General features: G+C 36.9%; 1 protein-coding gene across 6 annotated transcripts in view; it reads right to left on the reverse strand.

Annotated features, from left to right (window-relative positions):
• Positions 1-21,204, reverse strand: part of RNF152 (ring finger protein 152) — a 110,808-nt gene that overhangs the window by 69,136 nt on the left and 20,468 nt on the right. For 2 of the 6 annotated variants that reach the window (XM_072605502.1, XM_072605501.1), the window contains exon 2: positions 3,901-4,025. The exons of 2 other annotated variants lie outside the window; for them this stretch is intronic. The gene's annotated coding sequence lies outside the window, so the exon portion shown is untranslated. Of the gene's footprint in view, positions 4,026-21,204 lie in introns of all 6 variants that reach the window. 2 more of the 6 variants (XM_072605504.1, XM_072605503.1) reach the window with 1 other exon arrangement.

Raw genomic sequence — 21,204 nt, forward strand, 5'->3', positions numbered from 1 at the left:
AACTAGAATTATTTCTTTTTTAAATTAAAAGAAAACTGCTCATAGGACAAAAGTAAATATTGGACTCTAAATAGTGACATAGCAATTGCTAGCTATATTATTTATCTATGACATAATATACTTAACACAAAAAGCAATACTATTTTTCTCTGAGGCCATGTGCTTCTCAGAATTCTTTTGTGAACTCCCTAAATTAAAATCCTGAATAATCTCTCCCCGCTCCAACTCACTCTATTCCATTGCTGATATTAATGCACTAAATCGCCATTACTACAAGAGGGACATAATGGACTGATATTTTGGAACTCAGAAAAACTACTTTCTCAACAAGAGAATTTAGACATATAACTCTTAATACTTGTTTCTATTTCAAGTAAACAAGGTCACTTTAAAAACTGATGAGAAATATCCCCATCACTCAAACAATGCTCATACTTAAAACATTGATCATTTTCTTTTATTTATCCAGAACTTGTGGCTATTTGATATTGCCAATGATTTGACAACTGATTATCTCCTCTCTACCCACAGATAGAATGAACTATCTACAGTGTCTAAAAGGCAAAAACTGAAGAAGGCAGAACAAAAATTGTTCAAAAAAAAAATAACAAACTGAGAAGAAAGCAGACTAAGCACATAGCAGCTGATGGGAAAGTCATTTTAGGATTGAAAAAGGCTATGGGCAATCCACAAAGCAAATAATGAAAAACTGAAAGTAAATACAAAAAAAATGACACAGGAAAAGTTTATTGAATTGGATAAGTTGGATTTCAACATGAAAAATTTGAATCTGCAAAGAGTTCACAGTAAATATGGCCTTATTACTTTTAAGTACAGTTAATTCCTACAAGTCACCACACTGTATTCCTGGATACCATGTCAAAGGGAACCACCATAATGTGGACTGTATTTCCCTAGTGTAACAATGCCATAACTGGGGTATGTTCCTGAGAAAAGATATTTCCTCAGTTACAAAAAAGGACAGCTCTAACTACCCAATATCACACCATATAAAGTCAACCAAAAATACCAATAATGATATTATTATAATTCATATTCATATTTTGTGCTATCAGGTTTATAAAACAATTTCTTTTGGAAGTGAATGCCACTTTGCGTCTAGACACTGCTCTTATAATTGATAGTTGGAACCTGAGTACATTAAATGCTTTTTTATTTGGATTCAAAATTAGTTTCACTCCTTCAAGTTTCTTCACCCCAATCCGTCTTTCCACACAGCCCCCAAAATGACTTTCCTTAAGCATAGAGTTGACCATGTCATTACTCTACTCAGCCAACTCCAATGAGTTTACATTTGCAGATGAATAAACCTAGGTTCCAGATGCAAATAACTTGATTATAAATATATTGCTAAGTAAGAGTCAGAGGGATATGAAGCTAGTTTTTCTGCTTTGAAATCCAGCATTCTCTCTACTATACTACGTTTGTATAACTGAATTGTCCAGATATAGAGGTGGATGCTTTGTTAACAATATCAAGACACTTCATACTTAAAACACGTAATAGATGAGAATTCACTTGAATTATAATATTCAGTCATGTTAAAAACTGGTATAAACAATTTCTAAATACTTCTAATGAGCTGAAAACATAACACCACCCTTTTACACTATTAATACACCTAACATAACCTCTCATGTAATTTATATTCACTAAGACTTAGCCAACTCAAAGTGAGTTCTCTTAGTTACCATCTTCCAACTCTCACAAGTCCTCAGCATCATCACTCATTTGTTTCTCCTTCCCTCATAACACAAATATTTATCACAACCCTCTTCTACCCACACTCCATCTCTCAGTTCCAGGCATTTTCTCTGGTTGTCCCCCATGCCTGAAACACCCTCCTCCCTCTGCTCTGACCACTAACCTCCTTGGATTCCTTTAAGTTTCCACTAAAATCCCACTTCTACAGGAAGCAGTCCTTAATCCCTCTTAATTCCAGTGCTTGCCATCTTTTGATTATTTCCTATTTATTCTGTATATAGCTTGCTTTTTATATATTTGTTCGCATGTTATCTCCCCCATTAGACAGTACTCTTTGAGGGCATCAGGGATTGACTTTTGCCTCTTTTTGCATCCTTAGCACTTAGCAAAGTATCTGGCACATGTTAGGCACTTAAAAAGTATTTAATGAATTTAATTGAATTGAATAAAAGAAGATTATCCCTAACACCTCAAAACATCTAACTTCTCTAATTGTGCTTTTGATTCATTTTCCTCTTGACTCTAGGATTGCAATCTAGCAACAACCCTGCTTCTCTCCTGACTCTTCACCCTCTTTACTGGCTCCTTATTATCTGCCTATGTACATGCTCAGGGTTCCTTCCAAATACACTCCAAGCTCTCCTACCTCCATGCCCTAGGGCACAATGTTTTCTTATGCTAGGAATTTCCATAGCTCCCCTCTTCACCTACATGTCCCTAAAAGCCCAATTCAAAAACCTATCTCCTCCAGGAAACCTTCCCTGATTCTCCATTAGTAATGACTTGTTCCCCCTTGGATCTCACATTGCATTTCATTTTGTATCTAATATACTTTATCATACAATATTTTGTATTTTAGTTATCTATGCATGTTTGCCATCTTTCATTAGGTGATAAGCTTCAAAAAAGCAGGCACTATGCCCCTAAACTTTATATGTATTGCCTTATTCCAGTACCTGACTGTCTTCTACATACAGTAAGGGTTTGATATATATTGGCTGAATTTAACTGAATACAGTAATGAGATAAATTCCACGTTAGTTTCTCTTTGAATTATCACAAATACCACTCATTAGAGTCGGCCAATAATCATTTGTTTGGCACTGAACTAGGTTCTAAGGATATAAAACAAAAGTAAAATAGTCTCTTTTCTCATAAAGCTTACATGCTTCAGGGGAATACAGAATTGATATATGTAGGTGTATATAAAGGATAAGCACAATTCATCCTTGGGTGAACTAGAAAGGAGGGCACTAACAGTTGGGGGGAGTTCAATAATCATGTAGAACTTGATCTGTGACTTGAGGGAAATGAGGAATTCTCTGATGCTGGGAGGGAAGGGTGTGAAAAAGGAGTGCATTCCAGAAATGGCCAATGGCCAATGGCCAATGCAAATGCCTGGAGATGGGAGGTGAAGATGGAATTCCATGCATGAGGAACAGAGAGAAGGCCAACTGGGTGGAGCACAGACTATGGAAAAAAGAAGTAATGTCCCAAAAGGCAAGATAAGGCCAGGTTGGAAAGAGCTTTAAAAGCCAACCAGAAGAGTATATTTTATCCTAGAGAAAAGAGAGACATTGGAGTTTATTGAGTAGGGAAACAATATGGTAAAATCCTCACTTAAGGAAAGTTACTTTGGCACCTATATGGAAGGTGAATTGTAGTGGAAAAGAGTCTTGAAGTAGGGAAAGCAATTCAGAGTCCAAATAAATAAATGTTTAATGTACTCAAATTTTAACTCTCAATTATAAGAACAGTTATCTAAATTCAAACAAGAGGTATTATTTTCCTTCTTCTAAAAAAATCTCTGAACATCCATAAGTGAGAAAAAAAGATTCTAACAAACATGGCACCTTGTGCTACTGAATGAAAGCCAGCTCCTAAGTACTCAACCAAACAAGTGCCACTAGAACCTGTTACTCTAATATAAGAAAAGTCTAAATCTTACCCTGGTTTTGTGTAGAGTAGTACTAGGAGCTTCTTTAAATATACACACACACATATACATGCATACATATATATAGGTATGTATGTACATACGTATGTATATATATGTATACACACACATATACATATGCACATCTTTGACCCTACTTTAGATAATAAATTAGAATGGGGCACTTCAGGGTCATTCAAAACACCTGCTTAGCCCCACACTCCCCATGTTTACTTTACCTTAAATTGAAGGAAGACACAGCAAAACCTGGTTTAAATAACATTAGATTAGGAGTCATGAACTTTGCCTGGAATCTGGATTCAGGGCCAAGTCATTAAATGTTTTTCTGACTCCACTTTGCCATCTGTAAAGGAAGAATAATAGTATGTTGTAAGGAGGAGATAAGAGATAAAAGTAAAAGGGAAACTGGGGCCCCTTACATCTGAAGATTTTGAATGTGTTAAGGCTTTTCATCTTGAGTGTGAATCTTCACAGCACACACACACACTTGACTACTTGACTATGTGATGCTGGACTTTGCCTCAGTTTCCTCAATTGTAAAATGGGAATGATAATATAATACCTCCCCGGGCTGTTGTGAGGATCAAAGATGATCATTTTTGTAAAGTGCTTAGCCTAGGGTCTGGAGCATAATCAGCACTTAATAAATGGCTATTTCCTTCCTTATCACAAAATAAACACCCACAGACCATTATGATCTGGACTCCTGCATCCTTGGGCAGATGCCTGTTTTGGTACCACTGCAGTTTGTTCTGTGGGTATGAGCAGTTGACATTCAATAACTCCTCTTCTCCCCCCATTTTTATTTGTATTGTAACATACCTTCTCTTATAGTGCACGAAAGTGAAGCAAAGAGCTTTAACGGTTAAGACTTATTTCTGTTACCAGCTACTTCCAATAAACATTAATACAGTATTTGAAAAGACTGAACTAAGATATTCCAATTTACATTGTTACTAGTATTATAATGCCTTTCAAAAGCAAAACCACCTGCTGAGTTACAAAATTGGGAAATGAAGTATTTATAAAATTTAATATAAAGACCTTTCCAAAAAAAAAAAAAAACCCTTTTATATTCTACCTCAACAAAGAAGTCTTTGGAAGGACTTAAGCTTAAAGCACAGAAAAAAAAAATAGAACAGGTGCAACAATCCAAATATCATTTAATGTCTGCTAGTAAAAGTTTGCCAACCCATAAAATCTAGTAAAATGGAACCTTTTAGTACATTGTGCCTTTTAACACTTAAGAAGATAGGCTATGGGTAATGTGGGGGAAAGTGTGTTGGATATGTAGTCCTATCTCTTACTTATAGCTAACTATATGATTGAGTCACTAAATCTGTTTCAGCTTCTGCTTCCTCCTCTGCAAAATGGGCATAACAGAAATATCTATCTCATAGGATTGTGAGGATCAAAGGAGAGAGCTTAAAAAGGCATCATGTAAATATCAGTGATTTCCACTTCTTTCTGTATCAGCAATGTGAAACCCTAGTTATGCAAAAGTAAATTCAGTAAAGTCAGTCACCTAATAGGTTCATTGGGTAAGTAAAAACAATTTCTTCTTAACTAGAATAATGACAATTTGTTTTGAAAGAAAAAACTGAATCAATTGGGAGACTAGTCTAGCTGTTCCTAACTAATTCATACTAATTACTAGGAGCTTTGCAGCTGATGGAACTGTGATTTAGCAAGTAAACAAACCTTAGCAAAAGAAAATTAAAGCTCTTGCTTTCCCAAATGTATTTCCCTCATTTATCTTAATAAGTGTTATTTAATTTTGTTTATTGGTGATCATTCTTCATGTTATATTAAGTTTATTTTGTATAACTAATTAATTATTAGTAATAGGAAAACTAACTGCAGACATCAACTCTTTTTTTAACCTCTTCTGGATCTGAACTGACCCTAATGGCTATAAATCCAAGAATAAGTTCCTAGCCAAGATCTTAAATACAGACAGGGACTAATCTAATTTGCAATTTGCCCCAAAGCCAACTCTGTTGGTAATGGTACTAAGAACAATCAAATCAAGAAAGTCCAGATGTCATAGGTCCTAGAACCTCAGCACTTAAAGAAATGGTCCATCTGATTATAGAAGGATAATATCAAAACCACTGAACACTTTTTCTCTCCAAAAAAGAGTCTTTAGAAATAAACTTATCAAAAAATAAAGCATCTGAGCTAATCCCCATGCAATCCCCAACTATTAGATCTAGAAGGAATCTTGGGTCACTTATTGAAACTCCCTCATTTTACCAATCAGGAAAATGAGACTCCAATGAGTTGAAATCACTTTCCCCAGATCACAGGAGAGAAGGAAAGAACTGATATTTGACTACAAGGTTTCCAACTTAAAGCCTAACACTCTTTGGACCATGGAATACTTCTTCACTTTGCAGATAAGAAAACTGAAGCTGAGAGAGTTTTAATTAAATTATTTAATGGCACATAATCAGCTAGGAGCAGAACAAGGACTAGAACCTAGGACTCCTGACTCCCAAGCTGGTGCTCTTTCCACTATACCACACTGTCCTTCAAGTAGCAGACACATCCAGCTCAAAGCAATGACTGCCATCTCTATTTCTGACACTGATGCTGCTTCCAAATTCTTTTCCAGACTCATCAGAGTCAGCTCTGAGACAACATTTACATAAAAAAGAAAAGACACTCTAACAACACATTTCTCAATCATCCTACCTATTCCTACTGAGCTCCTACCTTGTGATTCTATATAAAAGTCAGAGGGGGGGTACACTATAATGAAAAGTTAAGTTATTTTGAAAAAAGGAACTGAATCAATTAGGAGACTAGTATAACTGTTCCTAACTAATTCATACTAATTACTAAAAAGTTAAGATAATGCTAGAAAAAATAAGAGTAACACTTATGGAGTTTTCAAGATGCTACACAAATGTTCTTCACTTGATCCTCACAACAATTCTAGGAGGCAGCGCTATTATTACCTCCATTTTACAAAAGAGGAAACTGAGGCAAGCAGTGGTTAAGTAACCAGCACAGGATCATACAGCCAGTAACTGTCTGAGATCATATTCGTATTCAGATATTCCTGACTCCAGTCTAGCTTTTAATCTGCCATATGTTACCTAATTGCCTCTCCATCTATGTCTTATAAAACCTGTGGTGGAGCATTCCGAGCTCGTATTGGTCTGATCAGCCACAGTCAGACACACTGAAATTTTACTTTATCATGGTGATATCATTTTGGTCCTCTTCGAAAATGAAGGACAACAACCATAAAACATATATATGCATATATGATATCTCTGTTGCAGAAAATATATTTATATCTCTATAATTTATAAAAGATAACACAATACAACAGACATCACAAGGGTATTTAATTCATCACCAAAAGCATGATACATATAGAAGAAAGGAATTTAGATTTAGAAGTAGATGAAACCTGGGTTCAACTCCTCCTTCTGCAAATAAATTAATGTAAATAAATTATACTTATTACTTGTTTGACCATAAGAAAGTCACAATCTTTCTGACCCTTAGTTTCTTCAACAATGAAATGGGGGTAACTACAGCTGCAGGAGTTCACAAGGCTATTATGAGGAACAAACAAGATAAGGTAGAGCTCTTGCAAATCTTAAAGCATTCTGCAACTTACGAGTTTGGGAAAGAGGGAGACCACCAAGCTAGAGTGGGCCTAGAAAGTTTCATAGACATTTTCTGTACTTACATAAAAAGCAAACAAAAAAATGCAATAAAACCATGAAGAAATGTGTAGTAAAGGAGATGTACTTAGACATCAGAGTTCATATTTTGTTTGACCAAAACTACCATTTAAATCAGTAATATGAGCTGGCAGTCAAAAGAGTTAATGGGATCTGAGATGGTATTAATAGAAATCTAGTGTACTGAACAAGGGAGGCAATGATCCCACCATATCCCAGGCTAGACTTAGAACCTCTCAAGAAACAGTGTAACTTTTCAAGACATTCAGGGTGGAAAGACTGGTAAAAACTTCATCATCCAAAGTACAGCTGATTCAATCAATCAATAACCATGTATTAAGTATCATCTGTGTGCCAAGCACTGTGGTAAGCACTAAGGATACAAATAAAAGCGGGGGCAAAAGACAGTCTCTGCACTCAAGGAGTTTACAATTTAATGAAGGAGACAACATGAAAACAAATATATGGAAATAATTTATTCAGGATAAGTAGGGAATAATTAACCGAAGAAAGGCACCATAATTAAGCAGTGTTGGGGAAGACTTCCAGTAAAAGATGGAATTTTATTTTGAGACTTAAAGGAAGCCAGGGAGATCAGAAGTTGGTGGAGGGAGAGCAAGCACTGCAGGCATTGGAGGCAGCCAGAGAAAATGCCTGGATCTAAGAGATGGAATATGTATTATTTGTGGAACAACCAAGAGGCCAGTGTTAATGCACTGAAGAGTACACACTGGAGAGAAAGGTGTAAGATTGGAAAGGTATGAGGGAATAGATTATCAAGGACTTTAAATGGCAAGCAGAACATTTTGTACTTGATCCTGGAGGCAAAAGGAAGTCACTGGAGTTTACTGGGAGGAAGGGGACAGGATGAAGTCTGTGGTTCAGGCAAATCGCTTTAGTGGTTGAATGGAGGATGGATTGGAGCGTGTGGACACCCATCAGCAGGCTTCTGCAATAATCTAGGCATGAGGTGATGAAAGCCTGCACTAGAGTGGTGGCAGTGTCAGAGGAAAGAAGAGGCTATATACAAGAGACATTGCAAAGGTATAATTGACAAGTCTTGGCAATAGCTTGGATAATGGGGAGGTGAAAAGTCATGAAGAGTCCAAGATGACACCTGTATTGTAAGCCTGAAGAACTGGGAGATTGGTGTTGTCTTCTGGGTAATAGGGAAGGTTGCGTGATGGGGATTAGGGGAATGAGGTTTAGGAGGAAAGATAATGAGGTCAATTTTGGACATATTGAGTTTAAACTGTCTGCTGTACATCCAGTTCAAGATGTCTGAAAGGCAACTGGAGATGTCAATAAAGGAACTGGATTGACCTAGACCCAAGTATGAAAAACCTGGGACTATGTCTCCTATGTGTAAGGGATTGATCAAGGCTGGAGAAACAATGGCAAAAATGACAATAAAACAGAAGATAATTTTGAGAGGCAAAGGGAACTAACAACTAGGGAAATGAGGACACATTTCTTGCACTATGCAGGATTTTAAAACTGGGAAGAAAGATTAGTATTATTATTAGTTTTAAACCAATACTTCACATGTGATCTAGATATAAAAGGTCACATCCATCATAGACAATTTAGAGAAACAAGAAAAAATTATCTATAGATCTATGAACAGGAAGAAAGTTCATGACCAAACATTGAATAAAGAGGATCACAGATGACAAAATGGATCATTTTGATTACATACAATAAAAATTTTTATACAAATAAATCTAATAAAGCTATAATTAAAAGGGAAAAGAGAACAAAATTTTTGCCACAAGTTTCTCTGATAAAGGTCTCTTATCAAAAACATTGATTCAAACTCATAAGAGATATTCCTCAATTGATAAATGATCTAAGGACAAGAATGGACAATTTCTCAAGGGAAGAAACTCAAGCCATCTACAGACACATGAAAAAATGCTTCAAATCACGAATTAGGGAAATGCAAATTAAAGAAGTTCTTAGATTGTACCTCACATCCATCAGAGTGGAAAGAGAAAGAAAGAAAGAGAGAGAAATAAAGAAACAAAAAGGAAACAATGAAAGAAAAACATAGGAAGGAAGACAGAAAGAGATAAAGAAAGGGAGAGAGAGGAAGAAAGGATGGAAGGAATGTAAGAGAAAGAAAGGAAATAATAGATTTAGAGGGTCTATCTTATTAAAAAGGCACAGTGATGCACTTTGTGGTGGACCTGAGAATGGGTATCACCATTCTTAGAAAGCAATTGGGAATTACACATGAAAAGTTACTAAGTCTGTGCTTTTTGATCTAGCAATACCACTGTTAGGCTTAAACCCAAAAGAAATTTTTGAAAAGGAGGAAAAAGTCTTTTGCCTGTAATAACGTTTATCACTGCTTCTTTTGTGGTGGTAAAAAGCTGGAAACTAAGAGGATGTGGCTGTCCATCAACTGAAAAATGGCTAAGTTGTAGTACGTGAATGTGGAGTACAAACATGCCACAGAAAATAAGGAAACTGATTATATCAAAACAATATAGAAAGACTTCTGTGAATTGATGAAAAGTGAAATAAGCAGAAACAAGAGAATAATTTGTACAGTAACAATGATGTAAAAACAAATAACTTTGAAAGCTGTAAGAACTATAACTGACACAATGACCATTCATGGTGCTAGAAGACTGATGTGAGATCCATAGAAGAGAATGGAACGGAATGAGAGTAGAACAGAGTGTTAAGCACATGGCTCACAACACTTCTGACCAAACCAGAATAAAATGTAATTGGGAAATACTTAACAAAATAAATAAAAATGTAATTTAAAAAGATAATATTACATTTTAAAACTAACTCAACATGTGACTCCCAGGGATCCTTATGTATGGATTAGTGGCCCCTATTTCTGTTTAAGTTTGATACCACTGGTGTAGAATGGGAAATTTGTTTTTGTATACATCCACTGAAGGAAGAGATTTTGCTTGATTAATCATATTTTTACAAGAATTTTTTCTTCCAATTCAGTGGGTGATGGGAGGAAAATAAAGTCAATTTCTGTTCATTTTTAAAATGGAGGTAGGGGTATTACAGATACAATATATTGCATGTACTTTCAGTTGAAGTCATGGCATAATTCTTTTTACTCAACTGTTTTATTCTGTAAAAAGGAGACTCTCACAAAGTGAGAATAACTGTAATATAAAAATAAAAACACATCAATAAAACTTTAAAAGTTAATTAATGCAAGGTATACAGAAACAGTTTTATTGTAATTTAAGAACAATTAAAGCTATTTTAACAGAACTGTCATCCTTATGAAATAAGGCCATTTGTACATAGATTATGTTGCTTCCATTCAACCTTTTCTCCTCAAACCCTGATGCTCCCCCAAGGAGAATCACGCTGACCTTGTTACTGGGTCCCTGGGAAAGGGACCAGGAAAGATATGGTTTGGCCTTTTCTTGCCAGGAACCAGGTGGACAAGTCACTTCCTGGCCATTTCCATGTACTGTCCTCTCTCTTAGCCCCCCTCCCCATCTAGCTTCCTTTTGAATGCCATCTTTCTCAATCAGAATATAAGTTTCTTGAAGGCAGGGACTTGCCTGCTTGTTTGCATTAGTATTCCTATCACTTAGCAGTGTCTGGCACAACCATATTATTTTGTCAGTCAAAGTGTTTGAACAATTGCTGGCTTTTCATCTGTCAGGAACGTCATAGATGGTGCTCACAGATGAGTTAGGAGTTTGGACTATATGTTATGTCTCTTCTAACTTAAAAGAGTTTCTCCTAAAAAGTAAACACTGAAAGATAAAGAAGGGACTTGGATAGGCTGAGACTGCACAAAGCCATTCTAACACAGTAGAACAGGAATCTCCAACAGGTTGATCTTGATCTATTAAATAAATCTTATCTCTTCTCCTTCACCAAATCCTTGTTGATCATGAGGATACCCAGTGGGGAACACAGTATAACCAGTAGCTGTACCTGGCCAACCCTTAAAATACAAATACCCTTCCACTTTGAAGTCTTACCACAAGATCCTTGTGGCTATAGCAACTTGTAAAGTTAATCAATCAACAAGCATTTATTAGTACCAACCATATGCTAAACTTTGTGCTGTAAGTAGAAATCAATCAATCCCTACTAAGAAGGAACTTAAATCCCAATGGGGAAGAGACAGAAACATATATAAGTATGTAAAAATAATTATAAAGGGAATAATAATACAAATAAACACAGTAAATATAATGTAGCGTGAGAAGGAAAACATTAGCAGTTGGGGATGAAAGAGAATTGGGAAAGGTTTTGTGTAAAAAGTGGTGCTGAAGCTGAATTTGAAAAAACGGGGATTCTACGAGCAAGAGGTGAAGAGGTGAGTGCATTCTAGGCATTTGCCAGGGCAAAGGCAGAAAGATAGAAGATGGAGTAGCATGTGTGAGGAAGAGAAGACATTACACAGAAGCTGGGGGTGAGGCTGGAGAGAGATTGTGGCCAGGTGCTAAAGAGGGCTTTAAAAGTTAAACAAAAACCACCAAAACTGATTAAGTAGGAAAATGGCACAACCAGATAAGCCCTGAGGGAAAATCACTTGGATAGTAGTGTGGACGATGAAGAGGCTTGAGGGTGGCTGACCAATTAGAAAGCTGTTACAATAAAGGCCTGAGCTACAGTGATATCTATGTGAGTCAAGAGGAAGGGGTGTTAAGATAATGCGAGAGATGATAGAAAAGGTAAGATCTGGCAACTGAATGAATATGTGGGATGAGTGGCAGAAGTCAAAGAAAATGACTAGCTTAAACACAGGAGATTGGAAGGATGACAGTGCCTTGAAAATAAACTGGGAAATTTGGAAGAGAGGAATGTTTTGGGGGGAAATAATATACTCAGTTTGGGGCATACTGAGTTTGTGATGACTTTAGAACATCTAGTTTCAGGTGGCCAATAGGTAACTGATATGGGACTGATTCTCAGGGAAGAGGGAGACTAGAGAATCTGATTTAGAGATGTTAATTAAGTCTATGGGAACTAGAGAGTGTGAGGAGGAGTGGGAGGGGAGAGAGGGAGGGTGGGAGACAGAGAATGACTGAATAGTAAAAGAGGGGAAAAGAGAAGGTGGAGGACAGAACCTAGAGAAACAGCTACATTTGATAAGAATGATAAGCCAGCCAAGCATATGAAGGAACACTAAGCTAGGAAGTGTACCAGGAGAGAGTGTTATGAAAATCCAGACAGGAAAGAGTATCCGGAAGGAGAGAGTGGTCACACAGTGTCAAATGCAGCAGATCTAACAATTAAGAGAGTCCACTGGTAACTTTGGAGAGAACCAGCTTCATTCAGTGATAAGAATGGAAGGCAGATGGCAAAGGACTGAGATATGAAAGAGAGAATGGGAATTGATAGTGAAAGTTGCTTTGTTCTTGTTTTTTAAAGTAGAGGGGAGATTTGGGCATGTTTGAAAGCAATAGGGAATGAACCAGTAAGTGAGACAGAGGAGAGATAGTGTTTGCAATCTACTAATGGAGGAATGGGGTGGGAGGAAGGGGGGGGGGGCATGGAGAAGGGGGACTGGAGGTGGGAGATTTGTTAGCCAGAGTGGTAAATGAATAACAAAATTCAGTCTCCCAGGAACGTGACAGAGTGCTACACTGGATCTGGGTTTAGGTGGCCCCCACGCTGGGGTTACAATAGTTACTTCTCCTCCTCCTTTACAGATGGGGGAGGGGGAGGTCCTCTGACTCTTCTCATTTGGCCATACTGCCAAAAGATGAAGTATTTATGTATGGAAGCAAAAGAAATAAGGCCAAACAGGTGGATTCCTTATTGTGGAAGGTCTTAAGGCTACAGAAATTTTAGCATCTGAGGTAGGCAACTGAAAGCTATTGAAAGTTTCTGAGCAGGAGAATGGCATTTTAAGAAGAAAAATACACAAGTGTGGGATTGGATGGGGAAAAATAAATGGATATAAAATCACGTAGGATACAATTTTTAGTAGTAGTCCAGGAGTAAAGTAGCAAAATCTTATACTAGGATAGTGATAGTGGGGATAGAAAGGATGAGTCAGGTTTTGAAAATTTTCTTCAAGAGATATTATAAAGAAAAAGATCTAGATAACAATTACTGGGGATAAGAGGTGTTAATAATGACTCAGGTAGACAGCATGGTACTTCATTCACATAATCAATACACAAAGCATAAAATAAAAGATTACTCAATAAAACCGACCAAAAATGGAATCAGAGTTAATGGTAATGAGAATACTCAAAATATCCAAAAGCGTAGTACTCATTCATTGAAATGATGCCACTCCAACCATGACTGCTACTTGATGGACTGCTGACTTGAAATGTTTCACAGATATGACAAACTTACTGGGGGCAGCTCTTTTTAGCAGAAACTGATGCTAAAGTAAACAAATGAAGCACAAATTAAGCTAGTCTCTGAAAAGTCATAACTTACTCAGAACCCAAAAAAGCTAAGGATCAAATGCTTTCAGTTTCAGAAGAATTCAGCAACCATTTTTTTTAAATCATTTTATCCTGAAATCAACTATGTTGCTGCCATCTGGATAAATTTTTCCCAATGTATTTTGTCAGTGGCTCCGTGTAGATACAGCCATGAGTACAATTAACTACTACAAAGAAATCCAGAATCAGGTATGAAATTTAGACTTCTATCCCCACCAAAAAAAAATCCCTTTTAGATTTTAAAAAGCTTTTAGGGGTTCAACATTTTAAAAGATACTTTAATCCATAGTACTCAACTTGACTAGGCACAAAAAAGTTTGTTTCAAACATAGTCATATGATATAGTGATTTAATAATGGTATGGTGAACAGCTGTGACTGCACTACATCAACATCTGTCCTCTTTTCTAAACAAATTATGATGCATTTAGCATAAATTACCACAAGTACTTTTAAAATCCAGATCATAAATGACTCACCTCACATTATGTTCTGCTGTTATATAATATCCTTCACCAAAGTCCTTTGCCTTCTCATGGCATAGAGGTGACCCTGGATTCTCCAAGGTGATGCTAGCCAAGTGAGTACAAGCTCCAGGCAGGTCCTACCAAGCTGGAAAAGCTTTGAGAATTGGGACTAGTGACAGATTGCATGGCTATCACTCAAGGACCAGGCTCAACAGTTTCCCAGAAAACAGGTCACGAATTTATTTTTTTGAATTTTGACTATGACAACTAATTAAAGTGAGTACTAAAGAATGAAGTGATTGAGACCACACGAAATATTAAAATATTATATACAAAGAAATAATTACCAATCCATTTGGCATTTTAATATTTTCCAAATTATTAACCAAAATTGCTTGCTTGCTACGTTACCTTTACTGTCAAAAGTTGGAAAAAGAGAGGAAAATGTTAAATGTACCGTTAATTATGCCTCTTTTATTTGTTTGTTTATTTGTTATTTTATGGTTCTGATTTGTGATTTCAGCATAGGGAACACCCCTTATATCTGCTCCAATAATTCAGGTCTGAAACTCCTCTGTAGCTTACATGTCTTCAAGTATCCTTGGGGCACTGAATGATTAAGTAACTTACCCTTGGCCACACAATTTACTTTACAAGGTGTCGAAGGCAGGACCTGAACCCAGATTTTTCCAAACCCTAAGCAAGGCTGGATCTTTATCAACTGAGTCATACTGCTTCTCATTATCCACTTATAACATGTAGTATGTAACTAGAACTACAGACATAAGCTTGATGGTACAGGGAGAAAAAAACCACTAGACTTATCCTTTAAGATTAGTGCCCCACAACCCTCCACCTGAGGATCATAGCTTCAGAGATTGGGAGAAACCTCAGAGAGGTCATCTAGTCTAAAATGCCCATTTGATTGATGAGTAAACTGACGCTCATTAGGAAGAAATGACTTTCCTTGGGTGACGAGGACAGGAAACAGAGAAGCTGTAAGTTAAACTCAGATCCTGACTCCAAATTTAGAGACCTTTCCACTATTCTATGCCATCTATCTTGGCTGACAAACTAGAATATTAATGTCACCTGTCAAAGATGCCACCAAACTTTCTGTTTTCATTTTCTCTAACACTTGGATCCCCTGTCTACAATTCTCTTTTTCATATTTAATGTGAAAGGTACCATTATCCAGCATTGTTATTTTCTCCCATGGACTGAATGGAAAGAAAGCTTTACAGTAAGTAAAGGACTAAGTAAAGTTAAGGACTTCATAAGTCAAGCTCAAACGCCTCCTTAATTGATTACAATCTTCTAATAGTCTTTTTTATGAAAATTATAAACACAAAGGCTTCCGCTAATGATCTAATCCTTCAGGTCAGAAGTTACCTTTTAGGAAGCAATTACTACTAGTATATTACAGAAATATGCATTAGCAAGTGGCAAAGTTCCCATTTCTGACTCAAGTAACTTTACTGTAATCACATTTATGTCCTACAAATAAGATCACACATACCTATCTTAAAGTCAACATCAAAACTAGTCAGGTAAATATAGCTAGCAGAATTATCCACCTTGAGATAACAAAAAAGAACCTTTACAGATAAAACACCTTTTACTAAGTTGTACTTCAGTAAATTTGCTCTTTGCTTCCACTCAGAGGAAGTTGTGAAGCTTGGGGTTGTTTTCACGTTTTTCAAGTAAAAATTTCCCAAGAAAATCTTCACTGCAAAGGGGGAAAAAACTTCTAGATATAAGACAATATTTGGAGAACAAAGTTATATGGCCAATTTTTATAAATTATTTCATGCATTAACATTATTAACAGAAAATATGATTTATTTGAAACTTCTAAATCTCTATGTCAACTATTACTCATGGTTTAAATTAGGTAACTGGATAGGACATTGCCTGCCATAGAATGTGTATCTTTCTCTTCGTTATCATTCACTCCTACTGCCCCTCCTTAAAAAAGTCTATTTTTTGCTTTCCTGTTGTTTTAATTTTTACTATGGTCAGTTTTGGAAAACATAATGCATTGAGTCTTTATATACTGCTCAAAGAAAAATATATTTCTTAAGACTTTGAAGTCCAGATCCAAGTATTCAAAGCCTGCCATCACCTGTTCCAACCCACATTTCAAAACTTAACCTTTACATTTTCCTTTCATTTGTCCCACTTCCAGATGTATTGAGCAATTCCATCCATGTCTGCACCATGCCTTCTCCTATCTCTGTGCCTTTGATCACACACTCTTTGTACCCCTAACCTACCAAAAAAAAAGGAACTGGAATGCTTCTCTTATACTCTATCTACCTCCTTTTGAAAACCTTTCTTTTCCTTCAAGGCCCAACTTAAATATCACTCCCTTCCCTAAAGTCTTCTCTGATCCTCTAACACAGAGAAAAGCTGATACTTCCTTTATATTTATACTGCTTTCCCTTATATCAGTCATCTGTGCATATCTTTCTCTTACACACTTCATCCTTCATTCGAGTTTAAGCTTCTTGATGACAGAATCTGTGTTCTCTGTATCTCCAGCACTCAGACAGTAGTTCGAAAATAATATTTATAATTGAATTGATTTAAGAGACAAAAATCATATGGGGAAAAGATCTAGGATAAGGGGTAGGAAAGCTGCAGCCTTGAGGTCACATGTGGCACTCCAGGTCATCAAATATGGCCCTTTGGATTCAGATCCAAACTTCATAGAACAAATACTCTTCCATCCCTTTGGGAGGACCTAACTTCTAGGTCCTCCCAAACGGCAGGCAAAATAGTATTGAAGGTAACCTCTCATATTTCTTCTTTCTGAAGCTTTAAACGAACCATGTATTGCAAAGAAATAATCAATGTCCACCAATGCCAATGATTTTGTTTTAGGTAAAACTATTCCCACTTTTAAAAAGAGAAAGGAAAGAAAGAAGGGGAAAAAAGGAAGGAAGAAAGGAAAAAGAAAAAGAAAATCTGAAGAATTGCAAGGATAACGTGCCATTTTGTTCTGCAGTTTTGGTGGGCAGCATAAGCATCTACTAGTGGCCTACAAAGTCACGTAATCGATTGTTCAAAAGAAGGATTCATCATTGGGACGCCATTTTTCTACTCATTCATTCTGAGAATCCTGTTATGCTTTTAGCCCCTTTTCTAAACCGAGAAGCTGAGGTGAGGAAAAGGAAGGCAAAATTGGAGCTGAGGCAGGCACATGAAGAATACTGTTCTCCAGAGTAGTTAAGTAGATAATGGAATTTAAAGGTTATGCTGAATCTAGTTTAGGCAATATGGAGTAAACTTTACACTGAGTCTTTATTTTACATAAATTTTCTTAAGACTCTCCTTTTTTCCTCCTCCATTTCAGACTGGACAATTCACTATACACTAGACAACTATTATTTTGGGGATATATCCTATTTATATGGTACTTTACAATATCCAAAGTACTCTCCTCACAAGAACCTTGAGAGACATGGGGCATGAGTGTCACTATCCTCAGTTTTAGTAAAATAGACACTAGAATTTAAAAGTTATGATGAATCTGGTTTAGATAACATAGAGTAAACTATACATTGACTATCATACATAAATTTTCTTAAATTTCCTCTTTCCTTTTCCATTTTAGACTGGACAACTCAACATACTTTTAGGGGATATATTCTATTTATATAGTGCAAAGAACTGTCCTACCAACAACCCTGAGAGATATGTGGCATGACTATCGCTACCCTCAGTTTACACGTAACAATATTGTCCGCTGGGGAAGGAAGGGCAAAGGGTCCAGTTTTACGAGCTTTAAGAATCCCTTTTCAGTCTTACCTACACACACACACACACACACACACACACACACACATATATTAGATTATAAATTCCTTGAGGGCAGGGGAACAGCACCCAGTAAGAGTTTAATAAAAGGCTTGTTGGCTTGTCTTCCTGTGGAGCTAATGGAAACCAAGGGCATTAGAGGAGTTATGAAGAAATCCTTACCCCAGTTCCTTTGCCATTTTGCTAATAGTAGTCCACAGATAATGAGATTTTTATTTATTTATTTTTAATGTTCTACAATCACTACCATAAAACTTAGATTTTTTTTCCCCTCTATCTATCCCCCACCACTCTCCAAGATGGCATACAATTCTGTATAGTATCTACACATACTTTCCTATTGAACATGTTTTCACTATAGTCATGCTATGTAGACAAACTAAAATAAATGGAAGAAATCATATAACAAATCAAAACATGATACACACATACACACACACACACACAAATGATCTGCTACATTCTGCAAATGAATTCCATAGTTCTTTCTCTGAGTGTAGAAGGCATTTTGCCTTAGAAGACCATTGGGAAATTTTTTTTTTTTAAGGTCTTGCATTGTTACGAAGTTCCAAGTCTACCAGAAAAAACTCTCGCACATTTTGGTCCTTGCTGTGCACAAAGTTCTCCTGGTTCTGCTCCTTTCACTCAGTATCAGATCATTTAAGTCCTTCCAGGCCTCGATGATGAGATTTTAAATAAAATTTAGACCTAAATTCTGATCAGATTCCAATAAGATTCCAAGATCCAGAAGAAGAAAGGGAGCTCAAAGCAATGACTTCAAAATCCTCAAAGGTTTCTCTTGCTTATGGCTGACTTGTGGTTTAAACCACAATACAAATGGAGCTTTTAAGAGGCAAGTACTCCGCTGACCATCTCAGGGAGGGGGAGCGTGAGGGAGGGAAAGAGAAAATTTTGAACTCAAAAGATTTTTTAAGATGAATGTTAAAAATTGTCCTTACATGTAATTAGGGGAAAATTTCATACACCCATACACATACACATACATACACACATACACACACACACACACACACACACATATTTTTTTAAAGAGGTAGTAATAGGCTTTTCTCTCTAAAGACTAAGTAGCATATGCAGAGAAGAAGCTACATCACCCTGTCCCTGCAGAGGGCGGGAGTGAGAAGCGAAGTGGAGACCGGCAGAAGGAACATCAAAGAACCTACAATTTAGGTCTAGTTCACTTCTCTATTTTACTAAGAAGGAAACTGAGATGCAGATAGGTTAAGTAATCTTCCAAAGGCAGGCAGGAAAGCAATAAGCAGTTATTTAGGACTCAGTATGTTCCAGGCACTCACTGCAAATAATGCATGTGTAAGGTAAGAGTTGCTCACTAGTCACATGTGTTTGCTGCCTACCTGTGTTCCACACCATGCGTGTTCTCCGGTCACCATGTTCCCTGCAGGTATTCCTTTCCCCTTCCACAACCCCCTCCATACTGTGGTACATGTAAGGGAGTGTATCTCTGTGTAAGAAATCTCAGTCACCTATTTTCCTATGAATGATCATCCATTAGTGTCTTCTGGTTGGCCTAGTAAAATTAAAGACTTAAGGGAAGGCTTGTGATAGACCTGTGATTTTCAGCAAATGCTGACAAGGTGCCTTTAACCTTAGGCAGCTTTTCTGGAGGAACATGCCCACTTGTGGAAATGAGCCTGGAGTACTACCTCCAGGTAAAGAAATGGAGGATTTAGAGAAGTGACTTACCCAAGGTCACCTAGCTAAAGTACAAACCCAGGAAACTTCAGGTAACCTGCTGGCAAATTCAGGCTCTCCAGGATAGATTTTATGATCCCTACGTAAAACCAGAAGGGTATATATGAGGTTCCACGCTGAGGAGAAATGCTACATGTATTAGTTATCTTTTCTTCTGGATGCAGTAAAATCCCTAGTAACAAGGTTATAGAGTTGCTATCTGTTTTATTTCCAAAGTTACTATTTCAGTCTCTCTTACTACAGATTTGTAAAACAACAGTAAACCTATTTCCTCTGCAAACCAACTATGTTAAGATAAAAATCTTCCCATTAGAGATACATTATTTCATCAAGGAAACAAATTTTGCACAATCTTTTTTTTTCTTTACCATTCTGTTAAAATGTATGAACTTTTCTCTTGAGCTCCGATAGTACTGATGAGAAAAGAAGAAATTACTTCAATTGGGTAATCAAATATCACAGGCCTGCTATGTAAAGGCACTAGTCTGGATAATGCAGATACAAAGACAAAAGGAAAAGCAGCACTCTGCCTGGTTGAGATATGCTGATTCTATGAGAGCCTTCTGGGTGATGAAAAAAGGCACTCAATTAAGTGGCTCCTACTGGCCTCCAAGCTTACAAGAAAGTAAGTCATTGACCTTTTTTTCTTGAGGGAACTATTAAACACACAAAACAGCTGGTCTGATCAGGAACACTAAGAAAACACAAGTATGAGATATTAGCATATCTGGTGAATGATAACTGTTTTAAAAGTAAACTCTCCTTCCATTAGGGATTATAACAGATAAAACCCTGGCATGTAGAGATATCGCATATGGGGACACTCCTCCCTGCCTGCTGCCTCCCTGCAACCCCCCTCACTCCCACACACCCTTTGCATGGCATTTACAGAACTGATACAATTAGGAATATAAATACGGCACTGGGTGATTAGCTATACACACTGCAAGAACCAACTTAACATCACTAGATTGTAAACAGTAGCATTCCAGGGGGAGAGAAGGAGAATACTTTGAAAAGAACAGAAAGCTTTCTCATTCATGGTACTTTACAAAGACAGTAAGGAGTTTCCATTTATCTGTGGCTCTCCATTGCTCCCATCAACCTGACAGCTTCAAAATTTGGATTCAAAAGGGCAGAGACAATTAGAACTCAGGACTGGGAATTTCCTTCCATCCATCCCTCCAGTTCCCTGAGACTGAAGTGTCTGTATATCTGTGTCTCCCCCCCAATACTTTATACATGTGTGTATATATGTGTATATATGCATATGTGTATGTACATATGTGTGTATATATAGATATAGACATATTCCCTATGTTCCCCTCCCTTCCCCAGCTCCAGTTTATATAATACACTATCCCATAAATCCTTCTGGTG

This window comes from Notamacropus eugenii, chromosome 4, assembly GCF_028372415.1.
Source record: "Notamacropus eugenii isolate mMacEug1 chromosome 4, mMacEug1.pri_v2, whole genome shotgun sequence".
In the NCBI taxonomy this organism is placed as follows: Eukaryota; Metazoa; Chordata; class Mammalia; order Diprotodontia; family Macropodidae; genus Notamacropus; species Notamacropus eugenii.